The sequence below is a fragment of the Ovis canadensis genome, chromosome 20 (genome assembly GCF_042477335.2).
Source record: "Ovis canadensis isolate MfBH-ARS-UI-01 breed Bighorn chromosome 20, ARS-UI_OviCan_v2, whole genome shotgun sequence".
Taxonomy (NCBI): domain Eukaryota; kingdom Metazoa; phylum Chordata; class Mammalia; order Artiodactyla; family Bovidae; genus Ovis; species Ovis canadensis.
In genome coordinates this window covers 42,331,947-42,356,709 of record NC_091264.1, presented here as the reverse complement: position 1 = coordinate 42,356,709, position 24,763 = coordinate 42,331,947, and the positions used below count along the sequence as shown (strand labels likewise).

The 24,763-nt window shown below is 45.4% G+C and overlaps 1 pseudogene; it reads right to left on the bottom strand.

The window, feature by feature from the left end:
• Positions 1–940: 940 nt before the first annotated feature.
• Positions 941–22,227, bottom strand: LOC138425151 (BOLA class I histocompatibility antigen, alpha chain BL3-7-like; annotated as a pseudogene).
• Between the last annotated feature and the right edge of the window lie 2,536 nt (positions 22,228–24,763).

Sequence of the window (24,763 nt, the reverse complement as noted above, 5' to 3'; positions counted from 1 at the left end):
ATAACAATATCTGTGCAAGGCCTATGTTAAGATTAGAACACCATCTTTTGAACTTCATCTAAGTATGAGAATTTTGAGTGGCCGATATTCACACCAGGTTTTCCTAAGTTACTGTAACACAAGTGGATAATAGCAGATTGTAGAAGTAACATGCCATTCTGTGCCCTATTCTAACATGATATACTTACTTCTGTTCGTCTTGCAGTGTATCATATCTTTTACAGCATCATCAGAGTAAAGCTAATGTTCACCAAACACACTCATTTCAAAGAAAAAAACATAATCTCTTTTATGGCAGAAGTTTACCATTCATTGGTCCAGGAAACCATCACCATTAAGTTAAGAAATGTAGAGCTTTACTTGTCCATGTAATTCTTGCCTTGTCAATTAAGTCTCATCCTTAAACTTTAGCTCAATCAGTTCAGTTCACTTCAGTCGCTCAGTCTAATCTGCAGTGATTTTGGAGCTCCCCAAAATAAAGTCTGACACTGTTTCCACTGTTTCCCCATCTATTTCCCATGAAGTGATGGGATACCAGGTGGCAATAAAACCTGGTATTAAAACAGTCCAGGGTGAGGTGGGGTCGTGGTGGACAAGGGGGGCCAGGCTCACAACTTCTTTACATTATGCTAATAGCAGCACAAACACATTCAGATGACTTCTGCAGAAAGAGAAGTCAGATCTTCAAGTCATAATGCAGGGGTGGGATATGGAATCTTGCCTCACTCAGTCCCCACAAGGGAGCTGTTTCACACTGGGAAAGAAAAGAATCACGAACCAGTGTAGGTCAGTCATGTAAGGGCTCACATTCTCCACAGCCCCCCACATGCTCACATGTCCCACTCAAAGACCCCCACCACCCAGTGTGTCCCCCCTGCACCAACTCCTCCCCCAGTAAGACCCTCCAGTGTCTCACCTTGAGGATCCATGAGAGCTCTGGTCACACTGTCACTGCCTGGGAGAGAACAAGACCAGGATGTGGTCAGAACCCACAGGACAGAAACTAGAGAATAAACTTTGAGGAGGGTGACCCCTCATGGCCTCTTGTCTGCACCCTCAGAAGAGTCTCGGGAATCACATCCCCTTTGTACTTACTTGCAGCCTGAGTGCAGTTCCCTCCATTTTCACCTGCACGAAGAAAACATCTCGTGAGAATACGTGGAGAAGACTGAATCATGATACCCTAGAGAAACCCTCTAGTTCTGGATCCCAGAGAACTTTCTGGAACTGTAACCAAAAATCCAGGACAGAATCAGGAATATAAAGAAAGGAGATGTAGGGGCACTGGATCATCTCCAACCCTTCTAGAGGTCTGAACTCAGTGGGGACCTTCGCCTCTAATCTTCAAGTGCTGAGAACAGGCCCCAGCTGGAATTATGAAGGTGAAAAATCTATCTTTCATTTCCACATGTACTTTACAAAAGGGTCAATATTAGCATCAGCTCCAGACCAGCAAGCCCATATGTATGGATGGTATTTCCCAGGAACAAGGCAGGCAAACTTCTACCTGGACTTGAAACCTTACAGTGAGACAAGAAAACTCAGATCTCTCCCTCCCTTCCCTACCTGAGTGCTTCTTCCTCCAGATCACAGCTCCAGCCACCACAGCCACCATGAGGAGAACCAGGCCAACAATGATCCCCATGGTGAGGAAGCAGGTCTGAAGAGGTTCTGTGGAGGAAAAGGAAGAGGCCCTGACCTCAGGCTTGAGTCCTACCTTTGAGTCCTGAAGGGCTCCTGCTTTATCTGAGAAAAGCTCCATCCCATCCCCCTCCTTACCTCATCTCAGGGTAAGGGGCTCCTGAAGCCGCTGGTGCTGCACAGGGCAGGTGTATCTCTGCTCCTCTCCAGAAGGCACCACCAGGGCCTCCCACTTCTGGAAGGTTCCATCCCCTGAAGGCCTGGTCTGCACAAGGTCCATGTCCTGGCTCTGGTCCTCCTCGTCACGCTGCCATGTCAGTGAAATCTCCTCAGGGTAGAAGCCCAAGGCACAGCACCTCAGGGTGACCTCACGCTCAAGAGATGGGGTGACAGGTCACATGTGCCTTTGGAGGCTCTGAGGAAGAAGAATCAGAAAATTCACAGTTTATGTTACTCCCATGGGCCACGGAGGAAGCATCACGTGACCATTCTAAGAAATGATGAGAAAATGAGTTTGAAAAGAAAAACCACAAACACCAGACATCAGCCTGGGCTGTGGTGTCTGGGAAAATCTCCTAGTCCTTGTAAAGTTCTGGAGTCAGGGTGAGAGCCAAGGTAGGATGCTCCACCCGAGCAATGGTCCTGACTTTGTTGGAAACTGAATGACTCAGAAAAGCTGGAGTCTGGCCTCTTATGATGCTCTAGTCTGAGAACAGGCCTTGAGAAAGTCACAAGTCACAAGATGGCAGCAGGGTGAAAGTCAAGAGTCACAAGATGGTGGGCAGGGTAAAAGGGCACCGCTGACCAGTTATTTCAGGGATGGTTTGCTGCTTCTTCCCCAAAGGCACTGGATTCCTTAATTGTCCAGAGAAACGAAACTACTGGAGAGTCACCGTCTTGTACAGACTATGAAAACCTGGGCGCATTCCTCCCTCTCCTGACAAGAACCTGGAGCGCTGTTCCCACAGGGACCCCACTTTCTTCTCCTCTTGGGAAGCCAGCTCCAGCCCGAGGGGAGGTCGGGGCGGCCCCGCCCCCCTCGTACTTGCTCGCAGCAGCGTGTCCTTCCCCTTCTCAAGGTATCTGCACAGCCACTCCACCCACCGGCCCTCCAGGTAGTTCCTGCGTGCCTCCGCCTCACCTGCCGCCTCCCACTTGCTCTGGGTCATCTGAGCCGCCATGTCCGCCGCGGTCCAGGAGTGCAGGTCTTCGTTCAGGGTGATGTACTCTCTGCCATCATAGGCGAACTGAGAACTGATCATACCCGCGGAGGAGACTCCCATCTGGCCCCAGGTCGCAGCCATACATTTCCTGGAGGGTGTGTGACCATGACCCGCCCAGACCATCCGCAGGGATTAAATCCAAACTGAAATGAAACCAGGTCAAGTCCCCTTGAGCTCCTCCTGGGTCGGTGGGGAGCGGCGGATCCCTCAGTGTTGGGGTGACCCTTGGACCTGCAGACTCAACATCAGTCCTTCCAATGAATACCCAGGACTCATCTCCTTTAGGATGAGCTGGCTGGATCTCCTTACAAGGGACTCTCAAGAGTCTTCTCCAACACCACAGTTCAAAAGCATCAGTTCTTCAGCACTCAGCTTTCTTCATAGTCCAATTCTCACAGTCATACATGACTACTGGAAAAACGGTAGCCATGATTAGGCAGACCTTTGTTGACAAAGTAATGTCTCTCCTTTTTAATATTTTGTCTATCTAGGTTGGTCATAACTTTTCTTCCAAGGAGTAAGCATCTTTTAATTTCATGGCTGCAGTCATCATCTGCAGTGATTTTGGAGCCCCCCAAAATAATGTCTGCCACTGTTTCCCAACTATTTGCTATGAAGTGATGGGACCGGATACCATCATCTTAGTTTTCCAACTGTTGAGCTTTAGGACAACATTTTTACTCTCCTCTCTCACTTTCATCAAGAGGCTTTTTAGTTCCTCTTCACTTTCTGCCATAAGGGTGGTGTCATCTGCATAGCTGAGGTTATTGATATTTCTCCTGGCAATCTTGTTTCCAGTTTGTGCTTCTTCCAGCCTGGCGTTTCTCTTGATGTACTCTGCATAGAAGTTAAATAAGCAGGGTGACAATACATAGCCTTGACATACTCTTTTTCCTATTTGGAACCATCAGTTCAGTTCAGTTCAGTCACTCAGTCGTGTCCAACTCTTTGCGACCCCATGAATTGCAGCAGACCAGGCCTCCCTGTCCATCACCAACTCCTGGAGTTCACTCAGACTCACGACCATCGAGTCAGTGATGCCATCCAGCCATGTGATCCTCTGTCTTCCCCTTCTCCTGCCCCCAATCCCTCCCAGCATCGGAGTCTTTTCCAATGAGTCAACTCTTCACAAGAGGTGGCCAAAGTTTCAGCTTTAGCATCATTCCTTCCAAAGAAATCCCAGGGCTGATCTCCTTCAGAATGGACTGGTTGGATCTCCTTGCAGTCCAAGGGACTCTCAAGAGTCTTCTCCAACACCACAGTTCAAAAGCATCAATTCTTCGGCGCTCAGCCTTCTTCACAGTCCAACTCTCACATCCATACATGACCACAGGAAAAACCATAGCCTTGACTAGACAGACCTTGGTCAGCAAAGTAATGTCTCTGCTTTTGAATATGCTATCTAGGTTGGTCATAATTTGTCTTCCAAAGAGTAAGCGTCTTTTAATTTCATGGCTGCAATCACCATCGGCAATGATTTTGGAGCCCCAAAAAAATAAAGTCTGACACTGTTTTCCCATCTATTTCCCATGAAATGATGGGACCAGATGCCATGATCTTCATTTTCTGAATGTTAAGCTTTAAGCCAACTTTTTCACTCTCCTTTTTCACTTTCATCAAGAGGCTTTTGAGTTCCTCTTCACTTTCTGCCATAAAGGTGGTGTCATCTGCATATCTGAGGTGATTGATATTTCTCCCGGCAATCTTGATTCCAACTTGTGTTTCTTCCAGTCCAGCGTTTCTCATGATGCACTCTGCATAGAAGTTAAATAAGCAGGGTGACAATATACAGCCTTGATGTACTCCTTTTCCTATTTGGAACCAGTCTGTTGTTCCATGTCCAGTTCTAACTGTTGCTTCCTGGCCTGCATACAGATTTCTCAAGAGGCAGGTCAGGTGGTCTGGTATTCCCATCCCTCTCAGAATTTTTCACAGTTTATTGTGATCCACACAGTCAAAAGCTTTGGCATAGTCAATAAAGGAGAAATAGATGTTTTTCTGGAACTCTCTTGCTTTTTCCATGATGTTGGCAATTTGATTTCTGGTTCCTCTGCCTTTTCTAAAACCAGCTTGAACATCAGGGAAGTTCACGGTTCACATATTTTTGAAGCCTGCCTTGGAGAATTTTGAGCATTACTTTACTAGCATGTGAGATGAGTGCAATTGTACAGTAGTATGAGCATTCTTTGGCATTGCTTTTCTTTGGGATTGGAATGAAAACTGACCTTTTCCAGTCCTGTGGCCACTGCTGAGTTTTCCAAATTTGCTGGCATATTGAGTGCAGCACTTTCACAGCATCATCTTTCAGGATTTGAAATAGCTCAACTGGAATTCCATCAGCTGCACTAGCTTTGTTCGTAGTGAGGCTTTCTAACTTCTTGACTTCACATTCCAGGATGTCTGCCTCTAGATGAGTGATCACACCATCGTGGTTCTCTGGGTCGTGAAGATCTTTTTTGTACAGTTCTTCCGTGTATTCTTACCACCTCTTCTTAATATCTTCTGCTTCAGTTAGGTCCAGACCGTTTCTGTCCTTTATCGAGCCCATCTTTGCATGAAATATTCCCTTGGTGTCTCTAATTTCCTTGAAGAGATCTCTAGTCTTTCCCATTCTGTTGTTTTCCTCTATTTCTTTGCATTGATCGCTGAAGAAGGCTTTCTTATCTCTCCTTGCTATTCTTTGAAACTCTGCATTCAGATGCTTATATCTTTCCTTTTCTCCTTTGCTTTTCGCTTCTCGTCTTTTCATAGCTATTATTAAGCCTCCCCAGACAGCCATTTTGGTTTTTTGCATTTCTTTTCCATGGGGATGGTCTTGATCCCTGTCTCCTGTACAATGTCACGAACCTCATTCCATAGTTCATCAGGCACTCTATCTATCAGATCTAGGCCCTTAAATCTATTTCTCACTTCCTCTGTATAATCATAAGGGATTTGATTTAGGTCGTACCTGAATGGTCTAGCGGTTTTCCCTACTTTCTTCAATTTAAGTCTGAATTTGGTAATAAGGAGTTCATGATCTGAGCCACAGTCAGCTCCCGGTCTTGTTTTTGTTGACTGTATAGAGCTTCTCCATCTTTGGCTGCAAACAATATAATCAATCTGATTTCGGTGTTGACCATCTGGTGATGTCCATGTGTAGCATCTTCTCTTGTATTGTTGGAAGAGGGTGTTTGCTATGACCAGTGCATTTTCTTGGCAAAACTCTATTAGTCTTTGCCCTGCTTCATTCTGCATTCCAAGGCCAAATTTGCCTGTTACTCCAGGTGTTTCTTGACTTCCTACTTTTGCATTCCAGTCCCCTATAATGAAAAGGACATCTTTTTTGGTGTTAGTTCTACAAGGTCTTGTAGGTCTTCATAGAACCGTTCAACTTCAGCTTCTTCAGCATTATTGGTTGGGACATAGACTTGGATAACTGTGATATTGAATGGTTTGCCTTGGAAACGAACAGAGATCATTCTGTCGTTTTAGAGATTGCATCCAAGTACTGCATTTTGGACTCTTTCATTGACCATGATGGCTACTCCATTTCTTCTGAGGGATTCCTGCCCACAGTAGTAGATATAATGGTCGTCTGAGTTAAATTCACCCATTCCAGTCCATTTTAGTTTGCTGATTCCTAGAATGTCGACATCACTCTTGCCATCTCTTAGTTCCCCAAGGGAATCAGAGGTGTCCCTGGATCCCTAGAGTGGTGAACACACATTAGGACAATCAAGGAGGCTAAAGTGAGCACAAGAAGTTAGAACTGACAGTGAAATTTCATGTGAGGAATACCTGTGATCAGGGGGTCCTGGCTGAGGGATGATATGGGAAGGTTGTCAGTGTCCAGGGCCTGGCAGGTGAGGTAGCAGCCAATTTATGATTACTTCCTGTCAGGATGGCTCCAGAAGAGTTCCAATTTCAAATACATTCTCAAATCTGTCAGGTCCTGATCCCAAATGTATTCATTTAGCAGGTATAGACTCTGCTCCCACATGGCTGAGTAGCGCTTGTAATGGAATACAGTGAAGGTTGTTGTTATCATCAGTTCAGTTCAGTTCAGTTCAGTCACTCAGTCGTGTCCGACTCTTTGTGAGCCCATGAACCGCAGCACGCCAGGCCTGCCTATCCGTCACCAACTCCTGGAGTTCACTCAGACTCACGTCCTTTGAGTCAGTGATGCCATCCAGCCATCTCATCCTCTGTCGTCCCCTTCTCCTGCCCCCAATCCCTCCCAGCATCAGAGTCTTTTCCAATGAGTCAACTCTTCGCATGAGGTGGCCGAAGTACTGGAGTTTCAGCTTTAGCATCAGTCCTTCCAAAGGAATCCCAGGGCTGATCTCCCTCAGAATGGACTGGTTGGATCTCCTTGCAGTCCAAGGGACTCTCAAGAGTCTTCTCCAACAGTTGTCATAGTAGCAGGTAATTAAAACCATCACTTTATCTCTCTCCACAGTTACTGTGAATATTCCTCATTATTTGCACCCTGATGTTTCTTAGAATATGAAGAATTTTAGCAAAGTTCCCCCAGGAAGGCAGACTCAATACTTTGGGGACAGGAGACAGTATGGGCTTGACCTTGACTACACTGAGTGGATCTTCCACTTTGAACGACTCGCATTGAGACAGACTGCCCCCCTTCACATGGCGTCAGGGACATTCCCACTGTCTTCTGAGCAGAACACTTAGTACACAAAGACTCATGTCACAAATCTGTGGTAACATGATTGAAAAGCACCTCTAGTACATTACATAGACTGTTACACAGATAGATGTTTATGGATGGATAGGGAGAGAGAGGATGGACAGAGGCTACACACAGATTGAGAACTGGACACATAATTTTGTCATCCATGTGTCACAGGGACAACTTATGCCAGGGACAACTTATGACAACTTATACTTGTTACTTGTAGTAGACTTTTATTAGCTTCCAAGTGAGATGAAAGAAGAAAAGCAAATCATTGTACCTTAAAGAAATCCTCCAAGTTCAAACATGTTCCAATAAAGGCTAACTTGGGAAAAAACAACTTTTGAATGGGGCGCCGGTGGGGAGCGTTGGGCTGGGTGGGCGGGACTGAGTGGTTGTCATAAGCAGCCATACTCTGTCCTCTGGTGGCCTTCTGTGAAAGAGCACAAGTGCTGCCGGCTCCATGGTTTTGTCAGCAAAGAAGCCAACATTTCCACTTGCCACCTTCACAGTCCTGCTCTCAGAGCAAATCAAAAGTTCCGTAAGATTCAGTATTTGGGGGTGCCTACTAGAGGAAGTCACTGTCTTGACTAGGACACAAGAGGCCGCTTCCCAAGGGTAGTGTTTCAGGGAGTGTTGATTGAGCCCCTGAGTTAGGCCCTGGGTCAGGCCCTAGAGGGGAGACTAGAGAGGAGGTCACTGCCTCAGGGGAACTGCAGGGGGAGGGTGGGAACACGCGGGGTTCACTTGTCTACACCCCAGCTCTGTGGTCTGCTGGGGAGAATTTATTTACAGGGCTGCAGTGGAGAAACAGACATAAAGAATAGACTTATGAACATGGGGAGAAGGGAGAAGAGGGTGAGATGTATGGAAAGAGTAACATGGACACTTACATTACCATATGTAAAATAGATAGCCAATGGGAATTTTCTGTATGGCTCAGGAAACTCAAACAAGGGCTCTGTATCAACCTATTCAAAGAATGATGCTTTCATCATCATCTTTGTGCTGCTCCCCTGCTGGGAGCATCATGTAGTTGGGGACCAACTCAGTCTCCAGCTTCCCTTTCCTCAGGACAGGGGGCTTCCAGGAGCTCCTGCATCTCAGAGACTACAGAAGATACTTTCACAGTGTGGATTTAAGATGATGACTTAGGAAAGATAAGAATTTTTATACATTTTAATTTTGTTTTACTGAAGTACAGTTGATTTACAATGTTGTGTTGATTTCTGCTGTACAGCAAAGTGATTCATTTATACATACATATATATTATTTTTTGTATGTTTACCATTGTGGTTTATTAAGGAAAGATAAGAATTGGTAATGTGTCAATCAGGAGTTATTAAAGCAAACCTGCTTTTTTTTCTGCATGTAGGTGGTGGTGAAAATAATTACTATGTCAGTTTGCTATCCTAGTCTCCACTTTTTATGTGTTTTTTTAATATGGCGGAAGTCACATAATGTAAACATCCCATTGTAACCATATTTAACAGCACAGTTCAGGGACATTAGGTACATTCACACTGTTGCGTTACTCTCACCATTATCCATCTCCTGAAATTTTCACCTTCCTAAACTGAAGCTCTGTCCGCATTAAATAGTAACTCCCCATTCCTCTTCTCCGCCTTTCCACCCCCTAGCCCCTGGCATCTACCAGTGTACTTTCTAACTCTATGAATTTGACTATTCTAGGTACCCACTCCAGTGTTCTTGCCTGGAGAATCCCAGGGACGGCAGAGCCTGGTGGGCTGCCATCTATGGGGTCGTACAGAGTCGGATACGACTGAAGCGACTTAGCAGCAGCAGCAGCAGCAGCAGCAGGTACCTCATATAAGTGGAATCTGCACCCGATGTATATTGGAATGCATTTTTGAGGTTAATATATGTCCCAGGTGGCAATAGTGGTTTAAAAAAAAACACAAACGCCTGCCAATGCAGGATGTTTAAGAGACACAGGTTCAATCCCTGGGTCAGAAAGACCCCCTGGAGGAGGACATGGCAACCCACTCCAGTATTCTTGCCTGGAGAATCTCCATGGACAAGAGGAGCCTGGTGGGCTACAGTCCATAGGGTTGCAAAGAGTTGGACACAACTGAAACGACTTAGTACGCACATGGTAACTCTATTTTTGGTTTTTTAAGGAACCTCCATACTGTTCTCCATTGTAGTTGTATCAATTTACATCCCCACCACCAGTGTGGGAGAGCTTCCTTTCTCCACACCCTCTCCAGCATTTATTGTTCATAAATTTTTTGATGATGGCTATTTTCATCAGTGTGAGGTGATACTTCATTATAGTTTTGATTTGCATTTCTGCAAGGAGAGCCAACCAGCCCATCCTAAAGGAGACTAGTCCTGGGTGTTCATTGGAAGGACTGATGCTGAGGCTGAAACTCCAAAAGTTTGGCCACCTCATCTGAAGAGTTGACTCATTGGAAAAGACCCTGATGCTGGGAGGGATTGAGGGCAGGAGGAGAAGGGGACAACAGAGGATGCGATGGCTGGATGGCATCACCGATGCCATGGACGTGAGTTTGAGTGAACTCTGGGAGTTGGTGATGGACAGGGAGGCCTGGCATGCTGCAATTCATGGGGTCGCAAAGAGTCGGACACGACTGAGTGACTGAACTGAACTGAACTGAACTGAATAATGATGTTGAGCGTCTTTTCATGTGTTTGTTGGCCATCTGTTTGTCTTTGGAGAAATGTCTATTTAGGTCTTCTGTCTACTTTAAACAAAAAGTTTGGGTTGTTTGTTTTCTTGATATTGAGGTACATGAGCTGTTTGCATATTTTGGAGATTCATCCTTAATCAGTTGCTTCATCTGCAAATATTTTCTCCCATTCTGAGGGTTATCTTTTCATCTTGTTTCCTTTGCTGGGCAAAAGCTTTTAAGTTTCATTAGGTCCCATTCATCTATCTTTGTTTTTATTTTCATTACTACTGGAGGTGGATCAAAAAAGACCTTGCTGAGATTTATGTCAAAGAGTGTCCTATAGTCAATATCTTGTAATAACCTATAATAAAAAACAGTCTGAAAAATAATATATGTGTATTTATATAACCGAATCATCTTGCTGTGCCCCTGAAACATTGTAAGTCAACTATACTCCAAGAAAATATATATATTAAGAAAAACAAAGAGGATTTTCTGCCTTTGTTTTCCCTAAGAGTTTTATAGTGTCTGGCCTTATATTTAGGTCTTTAATCCATTTTCAGTTTATTTTTGTGTATGGTATTGGGGAGTGTTCTAATTTCATTCTTTTACATGTAGCTGTCCAGGTTTCCCGGCACCACTTATTGAAGAGACTGTCTTTTCTCCATTGTATATTCTTGCCCCCTTTGTTATAAATTAGGTGACTATAGGTATGTGGGTGTATCTCTGGGTTTTCTATCTATTTCCATTGATCTATATTTCTGTTTTTGTGCCAGTACCATACTGTTTAGATTACTGTAGCTTTGCAGTATAGTCTGAGGTCATGGAGCCTGATTCCTCCAACTCCATTTTTCTTTCCCAACGTTGCTTTGGCTATTTGGAATCTTTTGTGTTTCCATACAAATTGTGCAATTTTTTGTTTTAATTCCATGAAAAATGTCATTGGTAATTTGATAGTGATTGCACTGAGTCTGCAAATTCTTCTGTGTAATATATTTATTTTCACAATATTGATTCTTCTTCCAATCAAAGAGCATGGTATATCTCTCCATCTGTATTATTTTTTTATTTCTCTCATCAGTGTCTTATAGTTTTCTGAATACAGATCTTTTGCCTCTTTAGGTAGGTTTATTCCTAGATATTTTATTCTTTTTATTACAGTGGTAAATGGGATTGTTTCCTTAATCTCTCTTCCTGATCTTTTGTTGTTAGTATATAAAAATGCAAGAGATTCTGTGCATTAGTTTTGTATCCTGCCATAGTCTCTATGATTGTTACTTATACCCCAAAGCAAATTTCAACATAGTGAAAAGTCAAATAATATCTTAGATGCTATAAAAGTAGTTTTCACTTCATGGATCTCATGAAAAGTTCTCGCTGACATCAAGGGTTCCACAGTCAGGGGGTCTCCCAACTAATCCCTGCCTTTGCTTCCTCTTCATTTCAGAGACTCCTTCCCCCTGAGCTGGACTCACTGCTTCCCAAACTTAGCTGAAAGCTCTGCCCTGCCCTCCTCTCCTCAGGAAAAGAGAACTCTCTCCTGAGTTATCTACTCAGCCCCTAGTAAGTGATGCCAGAGAGGATCCTCAGTCTGGGAAGGGAGGTGGAGGGACAGGTGTTTCCTTTGGACCTGGGAAGAGTTTGTACTTGAAGGCTCCAGACCCACTCATAACCTAGTTTGGTTTTGTTACACACCAGCTTAATGTGTTCATATCCCATACAGAAATCTGACATAGTGTCTAAGAGAAATAATATTAGCCCTTTCATCCCCCATGTATCTAATGTATCTGACTTGAGGTTCACAAATCATGAAGAGCAGTCCAGTCTAACAAAACGTTCTGTGATGAAGGAATTGTTCTGTATCTGTGCTGTCCAGATCAGGTAGCCACTAGCTACACATGGCCATTTAGTACCTCAAAAGTGGCTATTGTGCTGAGCACTTTCATTTTATTTAATTAGTTTTTAAATATTTTATTTATTTTATTGAATTATAGTTGATTAACAATGTTGTCCCTTGGACTGCAAGGAGATCCAACCAGTCCATTCTGAAGGAGATCAGCCCTGGGATTTCCTTGGAAGGAATGATGCTAAAGCTGAAACTCCAGTACTTTGGCCACCTCATGCAAAGAGTTGACTCACTGGAAAAGACTGATGCTGGGAGGGACTGGGGGCAGGAGAAGAAGGGGACTACAGAGAATGAGATGGCTGGATGGCATCACTGACTCAATGGATGTGAGTCTGAGTGAACTCCGGGAGTTGGTGATGGACAGGGAGGCCTGGTGTGCTGCGATTCATGGGGTCACAAAGAGTCGGACATGACTGAGCAACTGAACTGAACTGAACTGAACAATGTTGTATCAATTTCTGCTGTACAGCAAAGTAACTCAGTTTACATATATATATATATATATATATATATATACTTTTTACTACTCTTTTTCATTATGGTTTAATCACAGGCTATTGAATATAGTTCCCTGTACCATACAGTTGGACCTTGTTGTTTATTTATTCTATAGATAATAATTTGCATCTACTAACTCCAAACACCCAGTCCATCCCTCCCCCAGCCCTTCTCCCCCTTGGCAACTACAGATCTGTTCTCTGTATCTGTAAGTCTGTGCTTATTTTAATTTTATTTAATTTAAATAGCCATATGTGGCTAGTAGCTAGCACATTGGATAGTGCATATCTAGAGTGTTCTTACGGAGAAGGCAATGGCATCCCACTCCAGTACTCTTGCCTGGAAACTCCCATGGACGGAGGAGCCTGGTAGACTGCAGTCCATGGGGTCGCTGAGTCAGACACGACTGAGTGACTTCACTTTCACTTTTCATTTTCATGCATTGGAGAAGGAAATGGCAACCCACTCCAGTGTTCTTGCCTGGAGAATCCCAAGGATGTGGAGCCCAATGGGCTGCCATCTGTGGGGTCGCACAGAGTCCGGACACGACTGAAGCGACTTAGCAGCAGTAGCAGCAGAGTGTTCTTAATTTTCAGTCTCTTCCCCCAAAGGATACTGTGTGACTCATAGGCTGATACATATTAAAATAAAATCTTCACATAGAAACTCTTATTAGAGTCTTAAAATGCAGCATGCACAGAATATTTCATTAATATGTATTTTAACAACTAGCATGTTCAGACATTAAGTGGTCGTGGTTTAGTCCCTAAGTCATGTCCAACTCTTGCAATCCCATGGACTGTAGCCTGCCAGGCTCCTCTGTCCATGAGATTCTCCAGGCAAGAATACTGGCTGCTGCTGCTAAGTTGCTTCAGTTGTGTCCAACTCTGTGCGACCCCATAGACGGCGGCCCACTAGGCTCCTCGGTCCCTGGGATTCTCCAGGCAAGAATACTGGAGTGGGTTGCCATTTCCTTCTCTAGGGGGTCTTCCCGACCCAGGGATTGAATCCGGGTCTCCTGTATTGCAGGCAGATTCTTCACCCACTGAGCTATGAGGGAAGTTTATCACCTTAAGGTTGTAATTGTTCAAAACTGCCCATCACTGGAGATAATCCCTGTCTATATTACACTGAGCTTTTGGTGTTGTTTTCCTTAACTGGATAAACATAAAGAGATCACAGGCAGCAGAACCCAGAGGCAGAGGGCTGCCCAGGTTGAGATGAGGAGATCCGGCACGTCAGCCCCACCCCAGGTGTGCAGGGAACCTGTCCCCATGGGGCAGAGCTGAGGGTTGCAGGACAGTCTGTGCAAAGAGATGAATTTGGTGGAACAGCAAATGTGCTCACAGATGTTCATGAAGACAGGACTCTGGGGAGAGGTGGGAATCAGTTAAAATAAGTACAATAAAGCTAACATATTATTTATTTTAGGGAAAAGAAAGTTCTAATTATATCTGAAGGAGAGGGGTCTGTGAAAGAAGAACCAGAATGAAAAATGATACATAAAACTGAAAAACAGAGAGGGAGTATGGTAAGGGGCATGTTATTTAGAGGCATTGAGATGACAATCAGAGAATCAGCCAAAAGGACTAAAACAGTTGTCTCTGAGATTCAAGAGATGGGGTGACATGGAAGATTAGGGACATCAGTCTAGATATCAAGTCTATCTAGATATCAGAAGAGTTTTACTTTTGAAAACTGTGTGCATATATTCATTAGATAAAAATAAAAGGCAACCCAGTGGGTGAGAGAACTGTTTCTGCAAGGAGAGTCCTAGATATGGAGAAGTAGTTGGAAAAAAACTGGACGCGGAGTGGTGGATGTTTATGGGAGGACTTTGTTATATTTAGTTAGTTTTGTTGGACATTTTTTTTTTTTAGTGGAAGGAATTGCAGCTTGTTTGTGTGCAGGACTGAAGGAGCCAGTAGAGAGTGGGAAACTGATGACACAGGGGAGGATGGAGCCGGATCCTCTGCCCATGCTGAGGGGCGGCCTTAGACAGGAGGGGACCGACCAGCATCAGTGTGGAAGGTGAGGATGCAGGTGCAGGGGTGGGAGTGCAGGAGGAGGAGGATGGACTTCTCACCTATGCCCCTCTTTCTTTTCTGAGTTTAAAAAGAAGCTCACCATTAACAACAGGGAGTGGGGAGGCAGAGGAGGGGATTGAGGAGGGAGATGGAGGTGAGAACAGCCTCTCAGGAGGTGTGAGAGTGAGCTGACCCAGAAAGCGGCATCTGGAGAGTACAGGGTGAGGCCACTGAGGTCTGAGCGCCTCCACTTAGAGAGAAAAAGTTCCAGCACCTGGGCAGCAGCAGGAAGATGTACAATAAAAAGACAAGGCAGCCAGATATCTCCAGTGTGTGGATTACCTCCCAACCTGACATTAAAGGCCCTGCAGTCCTGGACCCAAATCTAACTTCTGGCCTTGATGTTGACCTAGGACTTTGGGGGTCACAGGTCTGGGAGGCTCCCCAGAGCCCCACAGGCTCCAGCTGAGCCAGGCCTCCAGCTAAACAGAATCAGCAGATTCTGGACATAAAACTGGAACCTGAGGAGAAGGAGGAGCGAAAAGCTGCCTTTGTCTCTCCCCTTCCATCCACAACCGGTAAACATGCACGACAAAACAGAGGTGCCTCTGCCCAACACCCCAGGATGCGGAGAACCCCACACAATGTGCGTAAAGTGGGTGGACAGGGACCCAGACGGGAGGCGGAACCGAGGGAAGGGCAGGAGCGGAGCCCGCGATCCTGTTCTCCAGCTGCGGCCGCGGAGCCGGAAGCCCCGGAACCCCCAGCAGTAGCAGCAAGGTGACCCGGGAATCCAGCCTTCCAGCCTCAGCGGTGCCCAGAGCCCCGGGTAACGAGGCAGCCACAGAAGTGGGTCCTGGGGCCCCAACCCACCAGCCACTGAGATGCCCATGATTTCGGCCTCTCCGCCCCCAACTCACAGCAGCGGAGGAGAACCTGACCACACCGGACACGGCAGAGGTGCCTGCCCCGTCACAGCCGCCTGCATTCCCCCATTCCCCCAAGGGTCAGAGGATCCCCGACACAAGCGAAGGACCTGCTATCCCGGTTTACCAGGCAGCGACGCCAGCGGCAGTGGCTTCAACAAGGAACCAAAGACTCTGGAGGCACAAGAAGCAATGAGGGGCCACACCCTTGACCGGGAACTGAGGTGCAGGGGTGGAGAGTGCCAATTCTCACCGGCAGGGAACCCAAGGGAGTGAAGGCGAAACCTGTCCTCTGGCGCCACCTCCTGGAAGAGAGGGGGAAAGCCTCTACTCTCTAATTCGTGGATTCGAAATCCTGCAGAAGTGTGCCTTGGCTCTCAGGATTATCTTGGCTTCTCACACTCGCTGATGCCATCAAGAGCCTGCATCCAGGCACAGCAGGTGATCTGCAGGCTGAGAGGATGATTTGCAAAGTGAGCCAGCGGGCTTAGTAGACGAAGGAGAGAGTCAGGTGCTGAGAGTGAAGAGAAGAAACTAAAAGAAATGGAACCTGTACAACTCAAGGTTAATACCTCCTTGGTTTCCCAGGCAATTGAAGCAACAAGAGATTAGGAATAGACTCTTACTGTTGGTAGGAAAACTTAGGGCCTATTTGCCCAAGGTTCCATATATGGATCCCAACAAATAAGTAGAGAATGATGAAGATTGTGTTTTAGGAAAATAGCTTTTCCCAATTTGTATCAATGTGGTAGACATTAGTAGCCTTAAGCAGGATAGAGCCCTCATTCTCCCAGGGAGGAGTCATACAGCTCCCCTGTGGGAGACAAGAGAAAATAAGAGGTGGGCAGTCTTAGTTGCATTCAAGCCCTTGGTTCTAGTTGTACCTGAGATTCACTTGCTCCCTGGCTTTTCTTTGGTTTGTTCAGTAAGACAGTGACTCACCGTTTGACAAGCCTGAGTCAGATTTCTGCCTTTCAGTAGAAACAGTATCTGGTTTCATTTTTCTAGAAATAACGTAGTTTTTATTTGCCCAAATAATAGAGCCAACCTCAAGGAAAGCTTATTTATCGTGAACATTTTTGTTTGTACAACTTCATGTCCAATCACGTTTGCTTCACATTCAGAAATCTGAAGGGGATTCTGGAGGGTATGTGAAATCTCAGAGCAACACTCAGGGTTCAAGATTCTGCAGATAGAGAGGCTGTGATGCCTTCTGTTGCCTGAAACATTTAAAAGTGAAAAATTGTGTGTTTACAGAAAGTTTTACCAATAGAATTCAGGACTGAAAGAGCAACTGTTACTGCATCTAGAATTGTGTCTAGGGAATAGAGCAGTTTATTTCTCTGTACTAGCACATAAGCCAGTAATACAGCCAGTCACTCCAGGATTTGTACCTGGTTTAACAGTAAAGGGATTTACCTTTCTCATGAGGCCCAGCGTCTTCCTTCTGCAGCACCCGGTGGCCTTTGTGCTGTGGGTGATCTTTACAAGCCATACACAAGAATAGCTGTTCCTCCTGGAACCAGAAAAAGGCCCTTTCGCTGTGCTGCTCACAGAACCAAACTTCCTGTACTGGATCCTCACTGGGCTCCAGTGTCAGGAGCCTGGGGACCAAACTGGTCAGAATCCACCTGAGCCCGAGTCCCCTCTTGAAATGTCCTCTTGCTAAATGCACAGCCTGGGGCTTCCTCAGTGGGTCCAAAGAATCTGTGATGCCTTCTGTTGCCTGAGACATTTAGAAGTGAAACTGCGTGCATTCACAAAAATTTTTACCAGTAGAATCCAGGACTGAAAGAGCAACTATTGGTGCATTTAGAACTGTGCTTAGAATACACTAGCAGTGACTCCTTAAATCTTGATGCTGCCTATCTTGCATGCGGAAGGGCGTGAGGCCTTCCCCACACTCGCCCTATTACCAGAAGCTTCTGCATATGACTGCCCATGGGGCTTGGAGCGTGTGGGTGGAAGGCGGGATGGGACAAGGCCTACGGGGTCGTCACCAGAATTATGGTGGTGGAATCAAGTGAGTTTGTGGATCTAAGGCTCTGCAGGACGGAATGATGCATGTTATTTGCTGTCGCTCTGCCTACAGGAGAAGCCTGAGTTGCCCCAGAGTGGGGATTCGGTATCCTTTCTCTCATTTATTTATTGGAGCGAAAGAAATCTGAGGGTAAGAGACCCAGTCCTTAAGTCCCAGAGAGTATGGAGAGAAGAATGAATGAGACGGGGTGGATTTAGATGTTACTGTGAGCTGAGTGATCCAAAAAGAAGCAAAGACCACCTGATACCTTGAGACGGACAGACAGACTTCAGGAGCAGAGGGGCGGGGAGAAAGAGACAGAGCCCTAGCTAGTACTTTTAAAACCCCGGGGATCACACTTATTCAATAAGAGCTGATTGCTTCTATCCCCCTTTGTTACCGCTTGTTCCGGCTTACGGAGCTAACCAGAGGCCTTGCTCCTTCCCGCACGCCCTACCTCAGCCTGCCCTCTAGTGGCAGCCTGCGGAGTGACAGGAACGCGCGTTACCCTCGTCCCGTCTTCAAAACATGAGTCATCTTATGGTGTGATCACTCATCTAGAGCCAGACATCCTGGAATGTGAAGTCAAGTGGGCCTTAGAAAGCATCACTACGAACAAAGCTAGTGCAGCTGATGGAATTCCAGTTGAGCTATTTCAAATCCTGAAAGATGATGCTGTGAAAGTGCTGCACTCAATATGCCAGCAAATTTGGAAAACTCAGCAGTGGCCACAGGACTGGAAAAGGTCAGTTTTCATTCCAATCCCAAAGAAAGGCAATGCCAAACAATGCTCAAACTACTGCACAATTGCACTCATCTCACATGCTAGTAAAGTAATGCTCAAAATTCTCCAAGCCAGGCTTTAGCAATACGTGAACCGTGAACTTCCAGATGTTCAAGCTGGTTTTAGAAAAGGCAGAGGAACCAGAGATCAAATTGCCAACATCCACTGGATCATGGAAAAAGCAAGAGAGTTCCAGAAAAACATCTATTTCTCCTTTATTGACTATGCCAAAGCCTTTGACTGTATGGATCACAATAAACTGTGGAAAATTCTGAGAGAGATGGGAATACCAGACCACTTGACCTGCCTCTTGAGAAATCTGTATGCAGGTCAGGAAGCAACAGTTAGAACTGGACATGGAACAACAGACTGGTTCCAAATAGGAAAAGTAGTGTGTCAAGGCTGTATATTGTCACCCTGCTTATTTAACTTATATGCAGAGTACATCATGAGAAACGCTGGACTGGAAGAAACACAAGCTGGAATCAAGATTGCCGGGAGAAATATCAATCACCTCAGATATGCAGATGACACCACCCTTATGGCAAAAAGTGAAGAGGAGCTAAAAAGCCTCTTGATGAAAGTAAAAGAGGACAGCAAAAAAGTTGGCTTAAAGGTCAACATTCAGAAAACGAAGATCTTGGCATCCAGTCCCATCACTTTATGGGAAATAGACGGGGAAACAGTGGAAACAGTGTCAGACTTTATTTTGGGGGGGCTCTAAAATCACTGCAGATGGTGATTGCAGCCATGAAATTAAAAGACGCTTACTCCTTGGAAGGAAAGTTATGACTAACCTAGATAGCATATTCAAAAGCAGAGACGTTACTTTGCCGACTAAGGTCCATCTAGTCAAGGCTATGGTTTTTCCAGTGGTCACGTATGGATGTGAGAGTTGGACTGTGAAGAAGGCTGAGTGCCGAAGAATTGATGCTTTTGAACTGTGGTGTTGGAGAAGACTCTTGAGAGTCCCTTGGACTGCAAGGAGATCCAACCAGTCCATTCTGAAGGAGACTAGTCCTGAGGGTTCTTTGGAAGGAATGATGCTAAAGCTGAAACTCCAGTACTTTGGCCACCTCATGCGAAGAGTTGACTCATTGGAAAAGACTCTGATGCTAGGAGGGATTGGGGGCAGGAGGAGAAGGGGATGACCAAGGATGAGATGGCTGGATGGCATCACTGACTCTATGGGCGTGAGTCTGAGTGAACTCCGGGAGTTGGTGATGGACAGGGAGGCCTGGCATGCTGCAATTCATGGGGTCGCAAAGAGTTGGACACGACTGAGCAACTGAACTGAACTGAACTGAACCTACCTCCTAAGAATCCGCCTGCAATGAGGCAGACCTGGGTTCGATCCCTGGGTTGGGAAGATCCCCTGGCGAAGGGAAAGGCTACCCACTCCAGTATTTTGGCCTAGAGAGTTCCATGGACTGTATAGTCCATGGGGTCACAAAGTGTCCAACACGACTGAGCGACTTTCGCTTCACTCAGCCTACCTCGTAGAATTGAAGTGAGCATCAGTGATGGTTATATCAGTTTTGGCAGTGCTAGAAATGGCAATAGTTGCAGCAGCTATGCTAAGTGATTTACATGAGTTGTCTTATTTAATCTAGACAAGTTTGGTGCTCAGGTGCTGTCGTGTCCGACTCTTTGCAACCCCATGGACAGTAGCCCACCAGGCTCCTCTGTCCATGGGATTTTCCTGGGCAAGGATACTGGAGTCAGTAGCGATTTCCTCCTCCAGAGGATCTTCCCAATTCAGGGATCTAACCTGCGTCTCCTGCAATTGGCAGGCAGATTCTTTACCACTAGCGCCACCTGGGAAGCTGCAAGTTGGGAAAAGGAAAGTGGAAGTCGCTCAGTCATGTACGACTCTGCGACCACTTGGACTGTAGCCCACCAGGCTCCTCTGTCCATGGGATTTTCCAGGCAATAGTACTGGAGTGGATTGCCATTAGGCGACTTTATTATCTCCATTTTATAAATGAAGACTTAGCTGCTCTAACCTGCCCCAGGTCAGCAGCTACTAGTACCAAAATGAATGTGTTCACACACTAAGCTGCCTAGTACTTCCTGTCTCTCCTTAATGCTGGTTCCTTCCTCTGTCTTCCCCTGGAGAGTATCACAGAGGGGTTTACCTCATATAAAATGAAGTAAGAGAACTGGTTGTACTGTGATTTTGCCCAGGAATCTCCCTTCTGAGCTCTAGAACAATCCCCACACCCAAAGAGAAACTGGGACACACCCAAGATATTGCTGAATCCCTGGTTTAGAAACCATTTACCTCCTGAGATGGAATACTTTTGCCCACTATCCAGCATGCCGAACTCCTAGTAGTAAGATTCCTAGAAGGGAAAAGATGACTGCCAATCAGAATATTGCTTGGGGACCAAGAAATCAGTCAAGAGAGGTGGGTTCTTTGGAAACATTTCATCCAGGTTACAGTAAATCCCAGTCCTGGAATAACCATGGTATTCACTTATACCAGCCTTGTTTTAAACAGAGCTTCCCCAGCAGCTCAACAGTAAAGAAACTGTCTGCAATGCAGGAGCTGCAGGAGACGAAGGTTCGATCCCTGGGTCAGGAAGATTTCCCCTGGAGGAGGGCCTTGTTTTAAACATAATCTAAAATAGCTTAAACAATAAAAATTACAACCAGGGAAATGAATAGTTAGAAAAATGGGATAAAACCAGGAGTAAGGTTAATATAAACATCATGCTGGAAGGAAAACTACAGATTTGTAACTGAGCTCTCTAGCAGCCAGTTCAAAGAGGGAAACACAGTCATTACCTGGCACCCAACATCTGTAAACTAAAAAGAGACCAGAACCTCTCAGGAGATGCAGAGCTATTCCTTTTCCTGGGTTAAAGAGGTCTCCATAGAAGTGGTGGGATCAAGTGAACAAAATCCCAGCCACATCTTTATCATGAATACAAGTTTCACAGGATTTATTCATTTCTTCCAGTGTCCCTGTGATGGCTGTTGTTACCATGTTTAGGCAGAGTCACTCAGAATAACACAATCCATGTGCCTCTGCCGTTGGTCCAGCTTAACCCATCAAGAGATTCTAGTGTAATCATGAATTCTTCATCAAACTGACGTAAGAAGTTCTCTCCACCCATCTTTTGATACGTAGAGCATGAATGTTAGTTCTATTACACACTTGACATCACAGCCATTTGGTGTGATTAACACTAGGTTACAACAGAAAGAATACTCATGGCCAGAACAAGCCTGTCTCCCTACAGGGAGCAATTAAACAACTCACAGTTTGTATCCCCCGGGTCTCCCTTTCCTGGGTCCCATGAAGTTCACCCTTTCCTGCAGCCACATTTTTTTCTTCAGATTGAGTCCAGTACCCTGAAATCAACTTTTTCTTCCTGAGTTACAGTCTCCAGCCAGGCATGTTTCCTTTGTTTGGATTTAGTTATTCCTAAACTTCCTTAACACCTCTACAGTTCTTTCCCCAGATGGTGTCTCTCATGGACTGTGCAAATTCGCCACAACTTTCACTCATGGGTGATGAACGTCCATCTAACTAGTAAAGGAAGCCCTTTATTAGCTGTGTGACTTTAGGCAAGTTACCAAACCTCTCTGAGCCTTATTTTCATCATTTATAATGTTGATAATGCCTACACTGAAAGGTTGTTTGGAATTAGAATAAATTATAATAATAGTAAGAGCAGGACTTTCCTGGTGGTCTAGTGGTTAAGAAGCCAATGCAGGGAACACAGGTTTAATCCCTGTTCTGGGTAGATCCCCCATGCTGTGGAGCAGCTAAGCCCATGAGCCACAACTGCTGAGCCTGCGCTCTGTAACAGGAGTCACCACAATGAGAAGCCTGAGCGCTGCGGTGGAAAGTAGTCCATGCTCGCTACAAATTTCGAAAGCCGACGTGCAGCAACAAAGACCCAGCACAGCCAAAAAATAAAAGTAAATAAATAAAAGTTTTTAAAAAATACTAAAAGCAACCAAAGATTTATTAAGCTCTTGTTCTGGCAGATGCTATGGTCAGCATTTAACAAGCAGTTATTTGCTTGAGTCATCTCAACAATTCTATCACATGGGAACTGACTGTCCCCCTTACACAGATTAGTAAACTGAGGTTTGGAGAGTTTAATACCTGGCCCATTAGTTACAGCAGTCATAACAATAATGATCCAATGTCACAAAAAAGGCAAAAGGCAAGAGAGTTCAGTGAGGGGTCAGGAAAGACTTCTTGAACCAGGAGTCATTTACAGATGGGTTGGCCTCTTTGTTGGTTTGGTTTCTTTGTTTTCATTTTAAGCCTAGTATTGTATGTATTTGCTCCTTGAAAAAGTTCGAACAGTGCCTATGGTTACAAAGTTCAGTTTCCACTAGCAGGGAGTAAGGGCTGAATAACATCCTGACAGAACTTTCTCCATGAATATTCTACTTGAAAGAGATCTAGCTGTATGTCTCTCTTTTTTTCCTGGGTATCATTTTTTTTTCTTTCCTCATTTTCACTGAGAAGGGTGGATGACAGGAGTAAGGGTACAGAATGGCCAGGGGCTTGAAGGCTGGGCTTCGGGTGGGTGTGCAGGGCAGGGAGCTAGGTGTTTGCTTGCTTACCTGCATTCATCAGTTCTAAAGCCTCTCTGAGTTCCTCCAGTAGTGTCTGCCCTGGCAGAGAGCAGGGCCAGGAATGAGGGTGAGGAACAGAGGAAGTCAGGGGCAGTGGCCACGTGGCGATGACCTTCGGTGCAGGTTCTGGGCTCTGCAGCTGGCTGATACTTGAGCAGGGGAGTGGCCTGACTAGAGCTGACTTTTTCAAAGTTTTACTGTTATAAAATACACATAACATAAAACACACCATCTTAACCATTTTAAGTGTACAGTTCAGTAATATTAAAAACATTTGCATTGTGGTGGAGCCATCACCACCATCCATCACGTAATGCTTTTCATCTTGTAAGTCTGAAAGCCTATACCCTTTAAACCATACCTCCGGATTCTCTGCTCTCCCTAGCTCCAGCTGACTTAGGATGGGCTGGAGGAGACGAGACCTATGTGTAAGAGGCTGATCAGGAGATGGCCAGAACCACCCAGGCCAGAGGCCGTGAGGATCCCTCTGTGAGAAAGAAGGGCACAAACAGGAAACAAATTTAATAATTAAACAAAAGCACCTCCCTGTGCATGAAACGTGCACTGTGCCAGGCCCCGAGGAGGCATCTGAGGAGTCATTTCCTCTCCAGGTGACTTGTCCAGCTGGAGTCAGCAGCCCACAGATCTGAAGCCCTTTTCTGCACCCATTTTTCATATGACTAAAGCTTCTCCATCTTCAGAATCTCCACCTTGGTTCATTCATATTCACTCTCCATCAGTCCCTTCTCCACTCAGAGAAATCCTTTTTTTTTTAAGAGGTTAGAGTGAGTTGTGTTAGTTTTTTTAATATTTATTTATTTGGCTGCAACTTGTCTTAGTTGCAGCACACCAAGCATGCAGTCTTGGTTGTGGCCAACAGGAGCTTTAGGTGCAGCATACAAACCCCTAGTTGTGGCATGTGGTATCTAGTTCCCTGACAAGGGATCAAACCCGGGCCCTCTGCATTGGGAGCCCGGAGTCTTGGCCACTGGACCACCAGGGAAGTCCCTGTACAGACCTCCTTGACCAGGATATTCTGTGAGTGGACAGAACTAGAAACCCTGGCATGTGGCCAGTCTTCCTGAGGGCCGGTGTGCTCACTCTCAGGTGGGACAATCTGGGTTTATAAGAGTCTTCTGGATGTGTTCACCAGTTTCCTGACAGCAAAAGGGGAAAGCCAACCTAGAAAGGGTAGAAGGAGTTCCCTGGGGGTCCAGATGCTTAGGACTCAGCACTTTCATTGCCAAGGGCACAGGTTCAATCCCTGATCGGGGAACTAAGACCCCGGAAGTACCCAAAAAATGGAAAGGAAGGAAGGGAGGTAGGAAGAAAGAAATAAAGAGGTATAAATAAGCAATATGGGACATCTTTCCAGTGGAATGAGAGGAATATAAGAGACATTTGGTCTCGAGGGAGAGATAAAACCACTAGCCTGGCTGCCGATCTTCAGATGACATGAAAACGGGTGAAGATGAACTTGTTGAAGGACGGATTCCAGGTGGTGATTAAGCCATGGGAGCTAGAGAATCCCTCTTTCACCTGCCCTGTGCAGTTTGCCCGCCTTTGCTTGCTATTTCCAAATGGTACCATACCTAAGTTTCCCCCTCACTGGCTGTGATCTTTGGTAAGTTACCAACCTTCCTGAGCCTCAGTTTCTTCTCCTGTAAAATATAAATAATCAGAGTAAGTGCATCCTAGAATTGTTGTGAGAAGTAAGATGACCCTGTAACAGGTTTTGTTCTTGGTATATATGTGATAAATCGATGCCATGATTATGATCACCCAAAAGTGCATAAGTGA